Source organism: Mesocricetus auratus, unplaced genomic scaffold, assembly GCF_017639785.1.
Source record: "Mesocricetus auratus isolate SY011 unplaced genomic scaffold, BCM_Maur_2.0 Super-Scaffold_100004, whole genome shotgun sequence".
Lineage (NCBI taxonomy): Eukaryota > Metazoa > Chordata > Mammalia > Rodentia > Cricetidae > Mesocricetus > Mesocricetus auratus.
The window spans coordinates 116,376,916-116,400,379 of record NW_024429189.1 but is presented as its reverse complement, the minus strand read 5'-3'; the positions used below and the strand labels follow the sequence as shown (position 1 = coordinate 116,400,379).

Here is a 23,464-nt window from a genome sequence, read left to right as displayed (position 1 = left end):
AACTTGCTGAGTCATTCCCTTAGGGGGGCTGAGCAAGGCTAAGCAGAACATCCGACCAGAAGAAACTTGCTGGGACATTCCCTTAGGGGACCGAGCACTACTGCAGCAACTGTTCGCCAAAGCCAGAGGAGAATGCTGTATTTCTGCAGGGGCTTCTCCTTCAGCAGACTGAGCTGAAGAAGGAAGGAAGAAGTGCTTAGCTCTGCTAAGATGTTCACTTAGGGGAATAGAGCAGAGCTCAGCTGTAACAGCTCTCTCTAGGAGAGGATCAGGATTACTATATCCTGTGGGGAGACCATCCCTGACTGCATGCCAACTTCAGGAAGCCTGGCTTCCTGACAAATCAGGACACCTTTCTCTCCAGGGTTGAGTTGTCCTGTTATGGTTCTAGGTAGCCTGGCTTCCTGATAAGTCAGGACACCTTTGCAGCCCCAGAGCTGCAACCCACTCAGTTACTTTTGGGGTCGAAACCTGGGACTCACACTTGCTTACAGTTGGAACCCTCCCTTTCTTTGCTTCTTTTGTGTTGTCCGTCATCTTTGTCTGCCCATCCAATTAGAAAGAACATTTTTTTTTCTGTTTTGGTTCACCCAGTGCCTCCACATAGGGCTGACCACCTCCCCCAGGAGGTAGAACAAGGCTCGCCTGCTGCCTCCCTCTACAAAATGGACATTGAGGCACTTGACTCCAAGGGTACCACGGCAGAGGTATAGCATCCCGAGGAGGGAGTGGAGCTGACAGGAAGCAGCACATGAGGTGTTAACTGTGGCCACACACTCCTCAGCAGGTCTCGCAGGGCTTGAACTGTCTGACTCCTTGTCAGATGCTGTAAAGAAATCAGACTTGGAGGGGATGAATGTGATGTTCACTTGCTCCTGAAGGCAGAAATTTCCTCACACTTTGGTATGACTCCCAGCACACTCTGTCTCCCCCAGCCTCAAAGGCCGGTGGAAGCCTTTCTGGTCAGCCTGAGACCAGCCCTGGATTCCTACCCCCATAGTTGAACTAAGTCAGACAAGGGCAGAGGTAATGGCCTTTGATGCTTCATTTTCTGAAAAGGTTTGTCTGGTTACCTGAGATTCAAAAGGCTACCATCTAGTGTGTGTGTCGCCCCCCCCCCCCAGCTCTCCAGGAATGAATGTTCTTTGGAGAGAGTGGGTAGTCAATGACAGGTATGAGCTTGTTCCGCAGGCAAACCTAAGACAGGCACAGTCCAGTTGCTGAACCCTCCTGAGGTGGGGTCAATGAGGTCTGAGCAAAAATCTCTGGCTCCCACTGAGTGCCCACGTGATAAACACCAAAAAGGGGGGGGGGTGGATATATAGGAAGATAAGGCCTACAAGGCCAAGAGACAAGTCAACCTGGAATCTGCCTGAGGGTCTAGCAACAGCTCTAGCGCTGTCAGAGGTCCTGATCATGCCTAGCCAATGAGGGGTGACCACACAATGTCAATGGATCAGAAAGCAGCCTGGGTGCTGGGAGGAGGGTATTTAAGGTTCTCCTCAAGGCTGAATAAATGAGGCTGCTGTTTGCCTTTCACCTGCCTCTCCGCGTCTGTGCTGTTGACACCATGCCTTCTCACTGGTGCCCTTCTCTGAGGAAGCAGTTAGGACCTAGGAACATCCACCCACCTCGCCATCAGAAGTCCCTCTCCCGACTATGCTAACGGCAACCTTTTCTGTCCTCAACCACTCTGCACGTAACCTGACACAGGACTATTGGCTTTGCCTTGACCCCAAACTCCCTCATTACGTAGGAATGGCCTGCAACCTGTCGCTTGTAGAACTGCCACAAGCCAATACTGATGCCTGCTCCTGGTTCCATCCGAAACTAACCTTAGGTGACATACAAGGACAGGACTATATGTCACGCCAAAGGTATCATGTTATTTGGTTTCTCCCTATTTGGATAAATGTGCAACTATTATCCAGCACCTGATTACCACAGGTACCGACAGTCAACAGCTGTTCCTTCCTGCCCCTTCTGACACCTGGTGGACTTGTATCGAAAGCCTATTGGTCTCCCACACTGTCCATAGGACACATCCTCTCTTTTATGTCCTTACTTACATCCTCCCCCAAGTTTATACCTACAGTGGGGTCACAGGCCTCCTATACCTAGCCGTGACACACCAGATCACTCTTAATTAAAATGGGCTTAATTAAAATGGGCATTCCCCACACTAATTCCTCTCTTAGTGAGTTCAGGGATTGCAGGGTCTGCTGCACTAGGAAGGTCAGCACTGGTACTATAAGATCATGGGTTCAGAACCTTGAATGCTCAAGCTAAACAAGATTTAGGGTTCTTAGAAGCCTCCATATCCAGGTTAGAAAACCAAGAGGACTCCTTGGTAGAAGTAGTCTTACAGAATTGGAGAAGTCTCAACTTGCTTTTTATGAAACAGGGAGGACTATTTGTAGCCTTAGGAAAAACCAATTGTTTTTATGCCAACCAGTCAGGAATAATCAGGGATACCCTGGCCATAGTAAGAAGTAATATTAAAATCTAAATACTTAGACCAACAGGAGTGAAACAATTGGTATCAATCACTATTCAACTGGTTCCTCTAGCTAATGCTTGTTTCAGCCACAGCAGGTCCCCTGACCCTTCTGATGAAGTTCTTCACAATTGGTCCCTGCATCTTTCAGTATCTCAAGATTTGTTCTCTACCAGATAGAAAATGCTGAAATATTCGCCCTCTGTCTGCATTATCAGCACTTACAACAACTAGAAATGGAAGTTCCCTATCAAGGATTTGAAAGGGACACATAAGAAAAGGGAAGAACGCTGGGCAGTGATGGCACATGCCTTTAATCCAAGCACTCAGGAGGTAGAGGCAGGTGGATTTCTATGAGTTCAAGGCCAGCCTTATCTACAGAGTGAGTTCCAGGACAGCCAGGACTACACAGTGAAACCCTGTCTCAAAACACACACACACACACACACACACACACACACACACACACACACGCATGCACGCACGCACGCACGCGCACGCACATACAAACATACCTCAAACAAACAAACCAGGGTGGGGGTATTAGGAAGAGTCATTTTGATACCCTAGTTCAGCTAAGTTTCAGTTTTCTGTAAAACTTAAGTTTCTGGTTCTCAGAATTAGACTGTGCCCCACACCATGACCACAGAATGTTCTATAAAAGATGTTCCAGTAAAATTTCCTTAAGTGGCTGGTGTCACTTCTGTAACCATGCTTGCTTGCAAAAGCCCCCCCACCCTATGATTTTACCATGTAAAAATATGGGAAACTGGCCCTGGACTGTTTTCTTGAACCCCATCTTAGGCAGAACCTGAGCTGTCAGCCTGCCTCAGGCATGTATCAAATAAAGCTTGCTTTGATTTGGCTATAATTTATAGTGGGTGGTCTTTCTCCTTGCATCTGTGGGATTAATTAACCGCAAATGTACACATCCTAGTAGTGACGCCTGTCTGTAGAAACCTGACCAGGAAACCAATCCCCTGACAGTCAGTGGAGACTCTGGCTCACAGGCAGAGAAAAAAGCCAGAGATGCTGCTGTAAGACCTGAGTCAATGTCTGGGGAGCCTTCAGTATCTGAGGGAAACAGAGGGCATGAGCAATTTGCCCTGAGAGACACCTGGCCTGTAGCTGTCTACCTGGTGCTTAGAAAACTGTAGATCCTCATACCAGCAGAGTATGTCAGGGCTAATCCTAAAGGACACCCAGGATTCTGGCTACCACTTTAAGTTATCCAGTCAACTGAGGGACAATTGTAACCCCCAAAAACTGTCCACCTATTTCAGCAGTTTTCATAGTGCACCTCTGTGGAGATGAACAGTTAGCAGCAGTGTCTCTAATCACTGAAAGGCATCTACTGGAGATATAAACCCTGGGTTCAGAGCCCTGAAGATGAGGCTCCCTTTAGGAGGCAAGGAGACTTCTGGAAGGAACTGTTGCATTAAAAACACTGGCTCTCACACAACTTCCTGAAGTCAAAGCTTCAAGAAATAAACCCTTTGCTGAATCCCTGGCACACATGGGAACCAGGAACAGTAGATGCAATTGGGAGTGGGACATGTTATGATTTCCCAGTATCTGCAGGAGTTTGAACAGAAGCTAAGGAGTCATCAGGGAAGGTGGGTGTTGGAGATTTAGTACCACCTGAATGAGCTTATTTTGAGACAAGGCAAATAAGATAAAAGATTCAGGGATGTAAATATAACTAAACAAATGAAGAAGTTAACTCCAGGTGTACACACAAGTATATGGACATCACTGACCAGCTCATCCAACTTCTCTGAAAAAGCTTAAACTTTTTTTTATAAGGAAAGGTGGAAAGAGGTCAGTGAAGAACTGAGTAAGGGGAATTTCCTTCCAACTGGAAACAGGAGGGTCCCAGGATAGAGAGGCCATCCAGCCAGACAGCCTTATGGATGAGTATGCAAAAATGGATAACGTTGAAACTAGAGAAGGTGGCTCAGGTATCACCCAGCAAGGGAAGAGTAAAATCCATGCCTAAGTATCACACAGAAACCACTGCTCAAGAACCAGTGAGGCCCTCAAGCTACAGTCTAGAAACTTCATTCAAAGACTTCAGAAGCTGATGATGGGAAGAAAGGAGCAAGATACATTCATTTATGGTTAGTGACAACATGAAGCCTAATAAATGACACCCAGAGTTGCAGGCACTCCTGGCAAAGATACATCCTATACTTGCTAACATTAGGGTACTCAGACAGGAGGACATAGAAGCAGAAATGCCATCTCCAAGAAATGAAGAGTCTCTGGACAATGAGAGAGCCACGATGAAGAGAAGGTAGAAGACACATCTGCCAGAGGCATAGGACAGTGAAGCAAGCAGTAAACAAAGTATTACCTGGTGCTCAGAAGCTTTTAAGATGGTAATTCCCAGGTCTGCACCAGAATTGCTGTTCCTAGGGTCCTGGCAACCTGGGGGCCTGAGTTTTCCCACACAGCCAGTATGAGCACAAGGAAGGCTATCAACAAAGGTACACAGGCACTGATCCTGATCTTCCACACCCAGTGTTTGCATGGGGTCCAGCACTCATTGCTGGAGGTTCCTTTGTGACACTGGCCGTTCTGCTTACAGGGGGTGGATATGATGCAAACAGCTACTAGGTCTGAAGGGAACTGCAGAACGGTCTTCTCCAAAACAATCATTTGTTCCACCTTGGAGTGAGCCTGCCAGCTTAACCACTGACCCACAGATTCAGGGCAACATGCGAGGGTCTAATGGCTCCAATGCCAGGTCCAGACATACAGAGCATCCCTGGTACTCTAACAAGGAACACCCTGACACCTTCACACCACACCTTTGCTTATATTGTTTTCTCTGCCTTTTCCTATTTCCTTGCCTTACTGGCAGATGCTTATCTAATAATCATCAATACCTCACTAAACATACCCTCTCAGATACTGCACACCCCCCCATTCATGGCCAATGAGTTCCAGGAGAGCAAAGAGGATATTCTGAGAACAGGAACCTGAAGGAAACGGGTTACAGAACTCTGAGGCTGTGAGGGGCCTATAGAGATATTCTGCCATGAACAAATAGTTAAAAACTCAAGCAAGTGTACAGTCTTGAGTCAGATAGCTCTCTTAAGGTCAGGAGATTCTTCAAGTGCCAAACTTCTGGTAAGGAATTAGCAGAGTCAATGCCAATGATGCGGAGGGCCAACCGATTATCCCAGGCACGAGCAGTTTCCCTGGGGTCCTGATGAGTGGCGCTGCTGCCTGAGCCTTGGCCATCCTGTCTGGGCTTTGGTTCCCACTCAGGGAAGGCACAGAGAGGCTGTCTATAGAGATACTGCCTCCTTTTTCCACCTCTAGACTGGCGAGAGACTGCTGTGTCCTTCAAACTTCTTAAATAACAATGTTGGAATGATACATCAGAAAGCCAAGATAGCTGGCCCTGGATGATGCCTATAAGACAGAGCAGACCCTCCATGGTTACATGTCAAGCCCAGAATCATGTCCTCAGGCATGACAACAAGCCACTAGGGACCCTGAATGTGTCTGAAAGCCACAAATTGTAAAAGGTGAAATGAGTCAGAAACCACTATAGATAACAGGTAAGGTACCTGTTCCAGTGACCAGGTCAGAGCAACACTGACCTAAGTGGTCAGGCTGACTTACCAAGGCTCTGAGGGAATTCTTTGACCCAATTTTGCCCAACTCTTCACTTCTCCAGGCTACCCAAGGTCACCTGCCAGATTTAAAATACAGCCATTTAACTCTCCTGCTAAACACATTGTAGAGGGAAAGAAACTTCTAGTGTGTTCATGCAGCAGTAAGGTCACATACTGGCAACCTTAAGTAGCAAGGATATTAGAATCCACATTATGCTTCAGTTAACTTTGAGGAAGCCCCACAGCACTAAGGACAGGTTCATTCAAAAGACAATTCCACTGTGGTATGGATAAAATGAAATATGTGTGTGCCACTTGACATCAGTCCACCTAGATCCTAGCACCTGGAAAGCTTCATTGCCTAGGAAGTGATCAGCTTCTCTGTTTCTTGGTGGGTTATTTTTTTTTTTACTATTTCACAGAATAACATAGAAAAGTCCTGCTTTGGGTGGTTGAGTCTGGTTGCCTCCTGGTGTCATCAGACTCATGGTAGGAACTGGTACATCTTGAAAATGGATATCTGATACCATGAGTTGAGTTGCTATGAAGGCGATCTGGGAGAGTAGAAGTCAAGCTAGTACTGAGCTATAATTTTCTTAGGAATCTGGATTCTTCAGAGAGGTGCTATTGGCCCGGCCTCCCAGCACATAGAGGGAATCGGGCAATGTGTGTGATCAGAGACTCTGACCATGGGTTGGTCTCTGGATCCACAGAACTTGCCTAACTTCTGAGCTACTGTGTGAGGAAGCTATCCAAAGAGCTGCCTGGACAGCAGGTCTGGTGATGGACAGAACCCTTTGAGGCAGTCATTATCTGCATGGTAGGCCTCAGCCAGGTTCCAGATTCCAGTCTCTACATCAGTTCAGAAGTTAGCAACCTAATCTGATAGACAGGCATTCCAGGACCTTCCTTCCCAAGACTCTGTGACTTCCTTGGGGTCTTGAGACCGAAGGCAGAATTTGGAAGTGAAGGAGGGGTTTTTATTTCAGAATGGAAGGTAGGTAAATGGAATATGGGGGACATCCATCTGAGAAGTCCTGGTACTACCCACCCCCTCACCAGACACCCATCTCCCTTCTTGAACCTTCCTCATGGGAATCCAGGAAAACTGCTCAGGGTGCTTTGAAAATCTATGGGAATAATAACTCTGAAATGAGTTCCTTCTTCCTGATAACAAAACAGGAAGGAGTAATTCCACATGCCCACTACCCACAGCCTGGCTGGGTGGAGCTCATCCCTGGTACTGAGAAACAATGGTTTCATGGCCTGAGTAAATATATATCATTGAAGAAATTTTCCTTGGCATAAAGGCATATCTGACTGAAAAGCTTAGGAATGGGAGATCATTCATACTTGTGTATATGTGAGAAAAGGAAATTGAAACTAACAAGACAAAGAATTATAGGAATGATTGGAAGAATGGTTGATATGCCATTGAAGGCTTTATTTGTAGTTGCTGCAAGTTTCTGTTTTTTTTTGAGGCCAAGGAGTAATTGGTAACCATTGACAAGTAGTTGTGACATACCTTCTGTACTTTGTTACTTGTGTTAGCCATTCCTGTGGTCTATATTGAAAAAAAAAACAAACACTTGTAGCCTCATGAGATCCATGACAGAATGCTTTGCTTAGTCTTTCAGTTTAGAAAACCTTTGGTGCATTTAAGGGTCCCAGTTGCAAGAAAGACACATATAGCTGCTGTCCTAATAGAAGGGGCAAGTCTTGTGGAGGTACTGTGTCATTTTATCACACTGGCTAGCAATCAGTACACAGACAATATAAGGAATGAGTATGTTAAGACATATTAGAAGGAGGATATCAAGAAATCAAATTACAAATCATTCACCAGTTAGAGTAATCATGTGTAAGCACTTGACCTGTAAGGCTGGCTGAGAAAGGTAAAATAGATTGCAGCCCTTGAGCCAGTCAGGCTCCACACGGGGTCACACCATGAGTTAGCAGAATGACAGGAATGAGAGCAGAGCATATACCGCATACTCTTGGCTGCTGCTTCTATAGCTTTTGCAATACATTTCCCTCAATGATAGGGCTGCTTTGGGCACTGTGTGTGTGCACAGAGTTGGGGTATCTCCTGTGGAGGTTGGGTAGAATCTCCCAAAGGGAAGACAGGGCGATAAGAACTGACAACGTGTCACCTTTTATCATGCTCAGGGGAGGGAGGGAGATGAGTAAAACTTCTAGCTACTGATGCCAGTCTCATCGTGGATATTGTGCTGATAAGGCACAGGAAGGTTAGTGATGAAAGCTGAGGTGGCAGCACAGTTGCTGCCTTGGCTGGTGTCTAGTCAGCTTAGTGGGGGGAGCCTGGCCAAACAATGATCACCACTTACTCTGGGAGTCTGACAGCTTCCAGAAGAGCCATGTATTAGGTTCTTAATGGTGTATTTGGTAATCTCTTTCCAAGTGGCAGCATGGGCATGAATCACATGGAGGTAGAGACTAAGTAGTGTGTGGACACAAAGTGTCCTATTGGCCAGTGGCTGAAGCACAAAGGGGAGAATGATAAGGTCACTTTGTGTCTCTGTGGGTCTGGTTAGCTAGGGAGAGGGAGTGTTACAGGGCATCCAACTCCAGTAAGACTCAAGATATCCAAGTGTAGTCTAGGTTATGGTCTTGGCCATAGGTGAAGCACAGGGCCTCAGGACCAGAGACAGGAGTGTCCTGTAAGTTCTGGCATGGCTTCTATAGGTTCCAAATAAGAGTTCCAGGGAGCAGTATTGGGGTGATGGGGCATAGCTTGAGTCTGGTAGTGATCTAGCAGGATTCAGGATTGAATTCTATGAATTCTAAAAGTCAGGTCTGGTGTTTGTGAATGTGAGTACCAAAAACCCATGGGGAAAGCCTTGGGCTTTAACGGATCTAACACCCAGTGGGGTGTGAGGACAGAAATTCTTTGAGCTCCTACTCCTTTGGAGACTCCCTAGACTATGAAAGAAGCTGTGATCAAGGAGACTCGGAGACATAGAGAGTCATTTGTGAGATCCTATGTCTATTGTTTTTGATAGGTAAGCTACTAGGCAAGAGATCAGTGCCACAACTTGGGTGAAGATCCCCAAAGCAACAAATTCCCAAGGCATGACAACTCATATTCCTAGTGCTGACCCATATAAAACTTCTGTCAGCTGTGCTCTTTGCAGAAAAGCAAAATAAAAGTGCAAAACCCAATCCTAATGACCTTAACAGGAAGCTGTCTGAAGTCTCAGGCACCTTGAGCAAAAAGATGGGAAGTACAGTAGTGTGGCCTATAGCCCAGCTAGTCAGGGGGCTGTGGCAGAGGGATCTCTGTTGTCCAGGAGTTCGAGCTAATCTGGGCAACAGAATAAGACCCTGTCACAAAACAAAACAACATAGCAATACTAAACAACACTGGCAATTAAGGAAGCATTAAATACAGTGTCTTAGAGGTATGAGATGGTGTAGCTGGAATCTCAAGTGAGGGTCCTTTGACCCTCACCAACCCCTCTATTAGGGAACGATAGAGTCCACAAGCCTGGTAGTGAAGATCTCTTGCAGTCATTAGAGTCATTAGTACTCTATGATAGTAGTGGCAGCAATGCTCAGAAGATGGCGTTCTACAAACCGTAACCAGAAGCCCCCCAAACCCTTGGAGAGTGCAAAACCTTGTTGCAGAGCCCAGCATCATCTCTCTCCCTGCCACCTGGCCACTATGCTCATAACTCATCTATGTAATGACTGGGTGGATGGCAAGAATAGAAAGTTGATTAGTAACCATGAGTCAAATCATTCTGTACACTCAATTATTACATTCCTCTTCTCTCTACTGAGGCCACCTTTTTGGAGACCATTTATAGGGGACACAAGTAATTTTATATCATTTGCCATTCAGAGAGGTCGCTTCCTCAAATTTTCTTATCATGTATATAGAAATCAAGATGAAACTGACTTAAAAACTTCCTCATGGCGGTCCAGTCTTCATGGTGCCAGAAGAGGCAATGCAGGTCACCAAGGGAAGAAAAAAAAAAATCAATGGCATCCACACAGCCAGCCATGCATAGCTACAATACCCATCTGCCAGGCAAGGTGGGCCCACCGGTTCAATGGTGGCACAAGCATTTACAGGTTACAATAATTTAGATTGGATTTGAGGTCTGCTCCACAGGAGGAAATTCAGGCTGGATGCTATAACTTAGTCAAAAGTTCATGGTTTGTGAGTATATGATAATGGCTGTACCCACAGCTGTTGTTTTATTAAACAATACATTGTCAAAATTAGTGCTGCCCTCCCTCAGCCAGAGGGGCTCCCCTGCAGTGGTCAGCAGTTAGTACAGAAACTCATAACTGGTCAAAATGCTGAGAAAAAGTGTCTATTGAGTATTCAGCCCTAAAGGAGCAATTTATATCAACCCCTCCCCCCTCCCCCACCTGCAAGACTCGGGGAACATCGTAGAAGAAGGGAAGAAAGTTTGGGCGCTCTACCATTCTACTGGTGAACTCATTTGCACAAGCCAAGTCAATAAGATCTGTCAGCATACCAATAGGCAGCACTAATCAGACTATGTGGCTTGTTAAGCAAAAAAAAAAAAAAAAAAAAAAAAAAAAGAGAGGACGTGGAAGGGGGGAAGGGGTGTGTTTGGAGTGCAGGGAAGTAAGAGAAGGTAGTTGAGGTGCATAGGAAGATGCATGGCATACATGTATGAAATCTTGAAGAATAAAAAATATCCTGCTAAAAATTTCCTTGTAATCTACATTATGTTCATGTGTCAGAGTCTCTGACCCTCCAGAGCTCGTGAATTTGTTCATTTTTCCTTGCAAGCCAGTTGCAAACCAGGTTGTCTACTGTGAGAGGAGAATATCCCAGGAAGGAGGTGTCCCAAAAAGGAGATGTTTTAGAAAAAGAGAATTCCACAAATTGGCTGTAAATCTACAACTGACTACTTTTTGGTGGTGCCTGACTGTTTTGTCACACAGAACTACTTGTGGACAAGACACAGTACTCTCTTCCTCTGTGACATGAGGATATGAGACAGAAGGGAGTGACATTGTATGTGTCAAGTTAACAAATTATTAGAGCATTTTCTTATTAAATACCAGGTCTCTCTCTAGTGAGCACATGCCAGCATATCAATGTGATCTATGTTCCTTCTGCCATCATCACCATTATCCCTACCCACACAGGTTCTCCAGAGTTTTTCTCTATCAATTAGAAATTTCAATTAAAATTTTGGTGTGAAGTACACTGATCAGATTGTTTACTTGGCATCATATCTTATATTCAATGACCTGCTTAGACTTCTGCTATACACCTAGAAGCAAAGAAGGATGACAAAGGTGCTTCTTGGGCACAGTCAGCACTACCTTGCTTGGGACTACCTTAGAGAAGCCATGAAAGCTTTCCTAGGATGGACGGGAGATCCCCTCTGACAGTGCTAGGCAAAATGCATCACCACTAAGGGAGGATACTTCTACCACTGTGGGAAAGAACAGTCTCCCAATGAGAGGAACGATACCTCTCTCACTGGCAAAGATTCATCAGAATTTTGTCTCGCTATCTGTGATGGCTATTCTTGATTGTCAACTTGACTGTATCTGGAATTAACTAAAACCCAAGTGGCTGGATATACTTGTAAGCGATTTTTCTTAATTAAATCATTTAAAGTCAGAAGATGCATTTTTAATAAGACTTCCTGAGATGAAAGGATGCACCTTTAAATCCAGATATTTTTAGGTGTCACACCTCTGGCAGCCTATATAAAAACATGGAAGAAGGAGGCTCTTGCTCTTTGCCTGCTTGCTCTCACTCTAATTGGCAAGTCCATTTCTTCACTGGCATTAGAGCCTACTTCTTTGGGATTCTGATGTACACTGAAGACCCAGCCTCATGGACTGAACAACTACTGGATTCTTAGAACTTCTGTTGGTAGACTGTCATTGTTGGGCTATATTATTGTGGAAGATATATATCATGGAAGCTCCCAATGCCTCACCACAACTTCCCAGGAGGTAACTGAGGCACACAGATTGTTTCTAAGGTCATTAGGTGTTAAGAAGCAAAGTCCAGTATTCCTGTCTTCCACCGCTACCCATTCTGTACTTTTGCCAGGGATCAAAAGATGAATGAAGAATTTTTATGTTTTTTTTAAATTCAAAGACAGTAAAATAACTTTAAAAGAAAGATCTGGAGAATAATGGCAAAGTGAAGGAAAGTTCTGAACTGAAGTATTACATTTAAGAAAAACTGATATCAATGACATATCCATTATTTAAAAATTGTTTCATGACTGGGTGGTGGTGGCTCACACCTTTAATCTCAGCACTCAGGAAGCAGAGGCAGGTGAATCTTTGTGAGTTTGAGGTCAGCCTGGTCTACAAAGCTAGCTCCAGGACAGCTAGAGCTGTTACACAGAGAAATTCTGTCTCAGAAAAAAAAAACTGTTTCACGTGTATTTTATGAAAGTCCCTATTCTGAAAACTGAGGCTACACACAGCCCTTTTCCTTTTTGAATTGGCACTGTGTTTAAGGAAGACAAAGGGTCTTTGGTGTGGAAATTCATGAATTTTAGTTGCCAGAGTTTGAGTAACATTGATCTACCAACACAAGGCTCAATTTTCCCTTCACATAGTAGATGTAGTGTTGTAGACTTCCAGACCTTAGTAGTTCCTCGGACATTAAGAACAACTGATGCCATGATGGAAGTACCATTCAGGCCTTGGAACCCAGCATGTAGGCAGCAACATCTGCCAAAAAGCGAACAAAGACCTAATCTATCAAGGTTCATAGTTTTGGGGAAGTCCCTAAATGTACTAATCTTACTTTTTGGCTTCTAGATTTGGCTTCTAGCTAAAGTTTCTTGCTAATTGTGGTGTGTCATTCAGGATGTGTTTTGGGGCTTGAAAGTTCAGCCTGAAAAAAGCTTATGGCTGCACTCAGATCCCAAACACCCAGTGTTATCGACAGCAGGCAAACAAAGAATTCCTTTTGGCTTGAACCATGCCTGAGTGGTCTTCTCTGACAGATATCTAACAAATATAGCTTAAGGAATTGCACAATGTGCAAACTTGAGTGCTGGCCCTTTACTTCACAGATCAACACACCAATTTAGAATGTTATTACTATTAGTGGCAATCATATCATTTCCTTTAGTGCTGCTGGTAATAGGCTGTTCCCAGTGGGCATCTTTCTCAATATTTGCATACCCAGGAAGTTGATGATTGTATTGCTCCCTTGTCACTCAGTAATGAGTCCTCACATTATTTACAGAAGTAAACAATTTGTAAAGTGGAATAAGCAAAAAAAAGATAAAAGTTCAGAGAAGAACCATAAAGAGCTACTGCTGGGTTAAGATGCAATCTCAACCAGAATGGAGTTAGAGAAGGATAAGCAGGTTCCTGTGGCATGCTGGCACTGACAGTGTTTGAGAGACTCTACTTGGGCAGCCAGAGAATTTCATAAAGAATGTGGCAGTAGCAAAAGAAGAAAGATGACACCGTCTAAAACTTCACAGTAAAAAAACTATGGAGACATCTCCCAGCACCAAAAGTACAAAGGATTAAGTGCTGACTGCTGATCCAAAACACACAGAGGATGATGATTAACAAGATAGAAAAGATGCCTGCCTTACAGAGAAATTGTATAAGAAGTCAATCACTGTTCAAAATATTCTTCACATTTTTCTCAAAAACAAAAGACAAAACCCACAATGTCTAAGATTTCAAATTGCAGTGTACTAAGTATAATTTTTGTATTATTCTTTACTTATACATTAATTACTGACAATATGGAGGTTTTTATGATTGCTTTTTATTTAAACAATTTTAATTATGTCTATAGTGTGTGTGTGTGTGTGTGTGCGTGCGCGCACGCGCGTGCGCACACACACACACACACAGGGAGTCCAGTAGAGGGAGTGGATCCCTGGAGTTGGAGTTACAGATGGTAAGCCATCTGGAAGTGGGTGCTGTGAACTGAACTCAGGTCCTTTTTGAGAACAGTATACATTTTTAATTGCTGAGCCATGTCCCCAGCCTTGACAGTTTTTAATGTTTGTAAAACCTCATAAGGTTCACAAAAGGGGCTGAAATGACATGGATAAGTGTGAGCACCTCTCATAAACAGGTCATGAGAGTGTTCCTCCAGCAAAACTGGAGGTAGGAACCGGAGAATCCCTGGAAGAGAGCAGGCTAGCTAGCCTACTATATGTAGTCTGAAACAGAAAACCCTGTCTTGAGCAAGGTACAAGGAGAGTACCAACACCCAAAGTTATCCTGCATACATGCACCATGGTATATGAACAACACATGCCTAAGCTCACATATATAAACACCCCCCCACACACACACCCACACAAATATTTTTTTAAAAACCACCTCACAAATCACATTTCCCTCAAAGGAATCCACAGGTGGATTCCACCAGCTTCAGTTTCTAACAACCCTGCTCTTCTATACAGAGCAAGGACTGTCCTTATCTAGGGAAACCCTGAAACTGGAGTCGGTAAGAGACTATACAATGGTCCAGGGGGTATGATGGGGTGTGATATGGCTGAGCCAAGGGAGACAGACAGTGGGCACAACACAGTGTTGTGTTGGGAGTGAACTAGACGGAGAAATCTTGTGTTTAAACTGTTAGTAACCCCAAATTAACCATAGTGAGAGAATCTATATGAGAATAACACAAGTATTACAAATCATTTTTTTCCTCATTTTAGACTCAGGTTTGGAAGAGTTACCGTTTCATCAGTGGAAATAAGTACTTTCAGTCTTGATTATAATGGGGAAGAAAAGAAAGGAAGCAAGACTGATTTGGCATCTCTGAACTGTCCCAGCACTGGCACCATGGGCAATAGGGATGAGAAGAATGTAGGTGACAGAAGAGCTGACATCGCAGAGAGGGTAGGGCAGTCTTTTGTGAAGTGGGCCTGGGACTAGACAGACTTATATAAAGAGGAAAGAACATAACTTGTATTCCTAAGTTAGGCTGGGGTTTATTTGAGAACATCAATATGGTTTGAGAGTTTGATTAGACAGAAATTCAGAAAATAATGTAGCTATGGAGAGCATGGAATAGTAGATGTAGTGACAGCCAACCCCATGATGAGGGTAGAGAGACACCCAGATGTGCTCAGATTAGGTTTATTCCTCACATTCTGGGGAGGGTCCAGAGCTGGGGCCCAGAGCCCATTCACAGGCACCTGTTCAGTAATATGGATCCAAATCCAGCTCCGGGGAATCAAGGCCTATGCAGAGAAACATCCAGATATTATGGGCTAGCTGCTGTCCTGGGAGGGAAGGCATTAGGAGGTAGCACAAATTAAAAGTCCAATGTGACAGAAGAAGGAGAGAGAAATGAAAAAATATGTCCCATTTAATAATTTTCTTATCATTTTGGAGTATCCTTCAATTTCTATGACATCCCTAGTACTCCTCTCCTCCTGGTATGCATGTCATCCGTGGATGAGAACCCCATGCCACAGAATTGTCACTTCAGCGTCTTTCCCAAGTCACGACCATTTTTCTTTGTTATTTCTTGGCCACAAGCAATAGAAACATCCCTAAGAGCAGATCATCTATAATTCCTAAAAATGTAGATTCCCCTTGGCCCACAGACCCCTAGCCATCTATTAATCTAGACATGGTCTCCAAGGAGACCATGAAAGTCAGCACCTTCCATTACCCCTTGGTCCACACTTCCTTCAGATCATCAAAGACACTGTGAATACTGTTAACAAACCCTTGACATATCCCCTTCTGCATATCACACACACCTCCTGGGGGCTGGGAACCGCCCAGGGTTTCATGAGTTTCCTGAATATACAGAGCAGTGTGTAATTACCTCTTCCAGACTCCTTAAACCTGATGCTGTGTTACATTACCTGACCCGGGCCTTGCCCCTTCTATGACAGTCCTTGGACTACCCTCCCTCAAACCTACAGTCAGATCTTCAGCTTCCTGTAGACATAGACAGCAGAGACAGCAACCATCCGCAGTACCACAGAGCTAAGGAGCAGAGCTATGAGGACTGTAGCAGATGATGCTTCAGTTCTGGAAAACAAAGGGGTGCAGAAATAGCCATTAGAGAAGCAACCTGGGACCTATTTCAGAGATGAGCACATGGTTCCCTGTTAGCATGGATGTGTGGCTATCCAATGGGTTTGGTGTCAATGTTAGGCTTGAAAATAGGCAACCATAGTCCCCACTAACAGTCTTCCCCTATGCCATTTTGGGGTATACCACTGTCAACACTTGTTGGGCCCCAGTCCCCATGGGGTCTCTGTAAGTTGCTTATCAGCCAATAACCACAGGTGCATCCTGTTTTCTAGTCCTGTCTTACAGCCCAGGCCTTGCTCCACTGGCATCAACCTCTAATTATGAAAACATGAACTCTTACACCAGGGGTTTCTCCATTGTGCTGTAAGTCTATATATCAGACCACTCCCTCCTTGCAATAAACACAAACACAATCTCTTAGCACAAACGGCCAGACATCTTGTCTTTCATTTAAATCTCTAGGCTTTGCCTAATACATTAGACTTGCTTGTGGCACAGGCACCACAAACACTCTGACCCAGGACCACAGAAGGGACACTATGGTTCTCACTACTGCCTCTTTCTTTGCTGAGTGTGGACTTTTGCCACTATGTGCTCTATGGGCAGGTGCTTCAGGTACCTGCTGCTCCCAGGGCTGCAAGTGATAAAGGCCTCCCTACAGCTGATCTCAAACCTACAGTTATTAGCGAAATGTCATGACTAAATTGGTGGCATTGTACCCTCAACTGTTGGTGTGTTCATACATGGGCATCACATCTCTTTTAAATTAATTCACAAATAATACAGCTGGTACATGAAAACCAAACAATTGCCCAGCCTCTTTCTTGTCTGTTCTAAAGTAGTGGATCTCTCAATGACAAGAAGTTTACTCCAGTGAACACTGATACCTCGGTTGTGTTTTTATACCAAAATCACTGATTGGTACAGCTACTTTCCCATTTCTTCAGTTTGAACTTCTGAACTAGATTGCTGCATTTGCATCCTGCACTTCCTCAGCACCTCATCCAAACCCTTGAAGAGCTTGCCATCATCGTTCGGAGTATAGAAGAGAACCTTGGACCCATACCCACCTGTACCCACTGGAAGAAGGGATGGGAAGAGGACAATATAAGAACACATTCAACAACCAAAAAACCAATATGATGCCACCAGAGTCTAGGTCCTCTACACCAGCAAGTCCTTAACATCCCAACACAGATGAAGCAGAAGAGAATGACCTTAAAAACAACTTAATTAGGATAGAGACTCTAAGAGAAGAAATGAGAAAATCCTTTAAAGAAATGAAAGAAAAGACAAATCAAAAATTGCAAGAAACAATTCAAATAGTGCAAGGGTTGAAAGATAAAATAGAGACAATTAAAACAACATAGTTTGAAGGAATTCTGGAATAAGAAAAGGTGGATAAACAATCAGGAACTACAGATACAAGCATAACCAACAGAATATATGGAAGAGAGAATCTCAAGCATTGAAGATAACACTAGGAGAAATAGATTCATTAACAAAAGAAAATCTTAAGTCCAACAAATCCCTAACACAAAACATGCAGGAAATATGGGACACCATGAAAATTTAAAACCTAAGAATAAAAGGTATAGAAGAAGGTGAAGAAACTCACCTCAAAGGGGCAGAAAACATATCCAAGAAAATCATAGAAGAAAAATTTCCCAACATAAACAAAGACATGCCAATGAAAGTAAAAGAAGCCTACAGAACACCAAAGAGAGTGAACCACAAAAAGTCTCCTCGACACACAATAATTAAAACACAAAACATACAGAATAAAGAAAGAATATTAAGAGCAGCAAATGAAAAGGCCAAGTAATATATAAAGGGAAATCTATCAGAATCACACCCGACTTCTCCATGGAAACTCTGAAATCCAGAAGGTCCTAGATAGATATTCTACAAACATTAAGAGACCACGGATGCCAGCCCAGACTACTATACCAGCAAAGCTTTCAATCACTATAGATAGGGAAAACAAGATATTCCACGACAAAACCAGATTTAAACAATACATATCCACTAACTCCGCCCTACAGAAAGTACTAGAAGGAAAACTCCAACCTAAGAAAGTTAACTACACTCACAAAAACATAGGCAATAGATAATACCACTTTATCAGAAGTCAAAAGAAAAAGCGGAATAAATCCAAAAACAATACCGACACCACCAACAAATAAAAAACAAACAAGAATTAACAATCAATGGTCCTTAATTTCTCTCAATATTAATGGTCTTAATTTGCTTTTAAAGAGACACAGGCTAACAGAATTATTAGAAGACAGAATCCATCCTTCTGCTGCATACAAGAAACATACCTCAACTTCAAAGACAGACTCAGAGTAAAGGGTTGGGAAAAGATTTTTCAATCAAATGAACCCAAGAAACAAGCTGATATAGCTATCCTAGTATCTAACAAATTAGATTTCAAACTAAAATCAATCAAAAGAGATGAAGAAGGTCATACCATATTCATCACAGGAAAAATCCATCAGGATGAAGTCTCAATTCTGAACACCTATGTCCCAAATACAAAGGCATCCATGTTTGTAAAAGAAACATTACTAAAACTTAAAGCACACATGAGACCTCACACACTTATATTGGGAAACTTCAACACCCCACTGTCACCACTAGACAGGACCACCAAACAGGAACTTAACAAAGAAACAAAGGAACTAACAGAAGTTATGACCCAATTGGGATTAACAGACATCTATAGAACATTCCACCCAAACACAAAAGATTATATCTTCTTCTCAGCATCTCATGGAACCTTCTCTAAAGTCGACCACATATTAGGCAACATAGCAAACCTCAACAGATTGAAAAAAATTGGAATAAACCCCTGTATTCTATCAGATTACCATGGTCTAAAGCTAGAATTCAACAACAACACAAATTGCAGAAACCAGACAAACTCATGGAAACTGAACAACGCACATTTGCACCATTCCTGGGTCAAGGAAGAAATAAGAAAGAAATTAAAGACTTCCTAGAATTTAATGAAAATGAAGGCACAACATACTCAAACTTATAGGACACTTTGAAAGCAGTACTAAGAGGAAAAGTTCATATCACTAATTGCCCACATGAAGAAACCGGAGAATAGTCACAATAGAGAATTAACAGACCACCTGAAAGCTTTAGAACAAAGAAGCAAACTCACCTGGGAGGAGTAATCACGACCAGGAAATAATCAAACTGAGGGCTGAAATTAATGAATTCAAAACAAAGAAAATGATGCAAAGAATCAATGTAACAAAGAGTTGATTCTTTGAGAAAATCAACAAGACAGACAAACCTTTATCACAACTAACCAAAAGGCATAGCGAGAACATGACAATGAACAAAATCAGGAATGAAAAGGGGGACATAACAATGGACACTGAGGAAATCCAGAGAATCTTCAGGCCATACTTTGAAAACCTGTACTCCACAAAATTCGAAATTTTAAAGGAAATGGACAATTTTCTGGATAGATATCACTTACCAAAATTAAATCAAGAACAGATAAGTAATTTAAACAGACACATAACCCCTAATGAAATAGAAATAGTCATAAAAAAATCTCCCAACCAAAAAAAAAGCCCAGGGCCAGATGGTTTCAGTGCAGAATTCTACCAGACATTCAAATAATAGCTAATACCAATAGTCCTCAAAGTGTTCCACACAATAGAAGCAGAATGTTCATTGTCAAACTCTTTTCATGAGGCTACAATTACTTTGGTACCCAAGGCACACAAAGACACAACTAAGAAAGACAACTGCAGATCAATATCACTCATGCACATTGATGCAAAAATACTCAATAAAATACTGGCAAATCCAATCCAAGAACACATAAAAAAAATCATCCAACATGATCAAGTATGCTTCATCCTAGGGATGCAGGGAAGGTTCAACATATGAAAATCCTTCAGTGTAATCCACCATATAAACAAACTGCAAAAGAAAAAACACATGATCATCTCATTAGATGCTGAAAAAGCTTTTGACAAAATCCAACACCCTTTTATGAGAAAGGTCCTGAGAAATCAGGGATAACAGGAACATACCTGAACATAACAAAAGCTATATACAGTAAACCAACAGCCAACATCAAACTAAATGGAGAGAAACTCAAGGCAATTCCTCTAAAATCAGGAACAAGACAAGGCTGTGTCCACTCTCCATATCTCTTCAATATTGTACTTGAAGTTCTAGCTAGAGCAATAAGACAACAAAAGAAGATCAAGGGAATACAAATTGGAAATGGAGAGGTCAAACTTTCACTATTTGTAGATGATATGGTAGTTTACATAAGTGACCCAAAAAATTCTACACGGGAATTCCTACAGCTGACCTTCAGCAATGTGGCAGGATACAGCTTGGTATTGGTACAAAAATAGACAGAACAATGGAATGGAATTGGAAACCCTGATATTAACCCAAACACCTACAAAAACTTAATTTTGACAAAGAAACTAAAATTATACAATGGAAAAAAAGAAAGCATCTTCATCAAATGGTGCTGGCATAACTAGATGCTGCTTGTAGAAGACTGCAGATAGATCCATGTCTATCACCATGCACAAAACTTAAGTTCAAGTGGATCAAAGACCATCAATCCAGTCACACTGACCCTCTTTGAGAAGAAAGCGGAAGGTACCCTTGAACAAATTGCTACAGGAGACTGCTTCCTGAACATAATATCAGTAGCACAGACACTGAGATCAACAATTAATAAATGGGACCTCCTGAAACTGAGAAGCTTCTGTTAGGCAAAGGACACAGTCAGCAAGACAAAAAGGCAGCCCACAGAATGAGAAAAGATATTTACTTACCCCACATCTGACAGAGGGCTGGCCTCCAAAATTTACAAAGAACTCAAGAAGCAAGTCTCCAAAACACCAAAGGATCCAATCAAAAAGTGGGGTACAGAACTAAATAGAGAATTCTCAATAGAAGAGTCTGAAATGGCTGATAGACAATTTAAAAAGTGCTCAACATCCTTAGTCATCAGGGAAATGCAAATCAAAACAACTCTGAGATACCATCTTACTCCTGTTAGAATGAGTAAAATGAAAAATACTGACAGTTTATGCTGGAGAGGATGTCGAGAAAGGGGGACACTCCTCCACTGCTGGTGGGAGTGCCAACTTGTACAGTCACTTTGGAAATCAGTATGAAGATTCCTCTGGAAAATGGGTATCAGTCTACCATTAAGAGTGGATCCAGCAATTCCACTCTTAAGCATATACCCAAAAGGTATGCATTCATACAGCAAGGACATCAGTTCCATTGTGTTCATAGCAGCATTATTTGTAATAGCCAGAACCTGGAAGCAACCTAGATGCCCCTCAACTGAAGAGTGAATAGAGAAAATGTGGTACATTTACACAATGGAGTACTACTCAGCAGAAAAAAACAATGGAATCTTGAAATTTGCAGGCAAATGGATGACACTAGAAGAAACCATCCTGAGTGAGGTAGCCCAGTCACAAAAGACAAACATGGTATTACTCATATATGGATTTTTGTCATGGAGCAGGGGATTGCCAGCCTACAATTCCATTTGGAGAGAGTCTGGGAAACAGTGAGGACCCTAAGAAAGATATGCATGGTAACCCAGAGAAGGAGAATGGGATTGGGAGCATGGGGGAGGGGAGAGGGAGCAGGGAGAAAGAGAGAGGGAAAGGGGGGGAAGAGGACATGTGGGAGCAGGAAGGTTGAGTCAGGGGAAGAATAGAGGAGAGCAGGGTGAGAGATACCATAATAGACAGAGTCATTGTGGGTTTGAGGAGAGATCTGCCACTAGAGAGATTTCCAGAGGTCTACAAGGATGACACCAGCTAGCAATCTAAGCAATAGGGGAGAGGCTGCCTTAAATGCCCCTCCCCAACAATGAGGTTGATGATTACCTTATATGCCATCCTAGAGCCTTCATCCAGTGACTGATGGAAGCAGAGGCAGACACCCACAGCTAAACACTGAACTGAACTCCTGGAACCCAGTTGCAGAGAGGGAGGAGTGATGAGCAAAGGGGTCAAGAAAGAGCTGACCTGGACAAGGGGGAGCTCATGAACCCCAGACTGATGACTGAGAGGCCAGCATAGGACTTATCCAGACCCCCTAAATTTGGGTGTCACTGAGGAGGCCTTGGCAATCTATGGGGCCTTGGGTAGTAGATCAGTGTTTATCCTTGGCATACAAATGGACTTTTGGAGCCCATTCCACATGGAAGGATGTTCTCTCAGCCTGAACACATGGGGGAGGGCCTAGGCCCTGCCCTGAATATGACAGACTTTGGAGATCCCCCATGGAGGGCCTCACCCTCCCTGCGGAGTGGAGTGGGGATTGGGTCAGGTGTTGGGGGCCTGGTGGGTGGTGGGGAGGAGCGGGGGGGGAGAGACAACTGGGATTGACATGTGAAGCAAGCTTCTTTCTAATTTAAATAAAGAAAATGTGACAAAGGTCCCTGCCAATCTCCCCAAGATCCAAGATGTCAGCAATTCTATTTCCCATGTTAACCCAACTGTCTTAGTTAGTTTCTATTGTTGTGAAGAGACACCATGATCATGGCAACTCTTGTTAGGAAAACATTTATTGAGGTGGCAGCTTACATTTCAGAGGTTCAGCCCATTATCGTCATGGCCAGGACCATGGCAAATATGGTGCTGGCTGCATCCTGATCAGAAGGCAACAAGAAGCGGACTGAGTAGACCGGGGATGGCTTGAGCATATATGAGATCTCAAAGCCCACCCCCACAGTGACACACTTCCTCCAACAAGGCCATACCTATCCCTACAAAGTCACACCTCCCAACAGTACCACTTTGTATGAGCTTATGGGGCCAGGTACATTCAAATACCACACTGACCCAGAGGGAAAACCTCAGGAAATTCTACAATGGCAAGAAGTGCAAGGCTTGGGGGAGGTGGAGATGCTGCAGCCCTGGAGGACAAAAGCTCTGCATCCGCCCTCCCCCTGCCCCCACCCTCCCACTGCCCCCACCCTCCCCCTGCACCCACTCTCCCCCTGCACCCACTCTCCCCCTGCCCCCACCCTCCCCCACCCCACCCTCCCCCTGCACCCACTCTCCCCCTGCCCCCACCCTCCCCCTGCCCCCACTCTCCCCCTGCACCCACTCTCCCCCTGCCCCCACCCTCCCCCACCCCACCCTCCCCCTGCACCCACTCTCCCCCTGCCCCCACCCTCCCCCTGCCCCCACCCTCTCCCACCCCACCCTCCCCCTACCCCCACCCTCCCCCTGCACCCACCATAGAGCTAAAGACAAGCAGCCGCTACAAAGGAGCACGGTGCCCA

General features: G+C 43.8%; 1 long non-coding RNA gene across 1 annotated transcript in view; it reads right to left on the bottom strand.

Annotated features, from left to right (window-relative positions):
* LOC121140560 overlaps positions 1-23,464 on the bottom strand; it is a 51,910-nt gene that overhangs the window by 15,805 nt on the left and 12,641 nt on the right. The window contains exon 5 of the long non-coding RNA XR_005877472.1: positions 16,033-16,143. This is a non-coding gene — a long non-coding RNA (uncharacterized LOC121140560). The remainder of the gene's footprint in view (positions 1-16,032; positions 16,144-23,464) is intronic.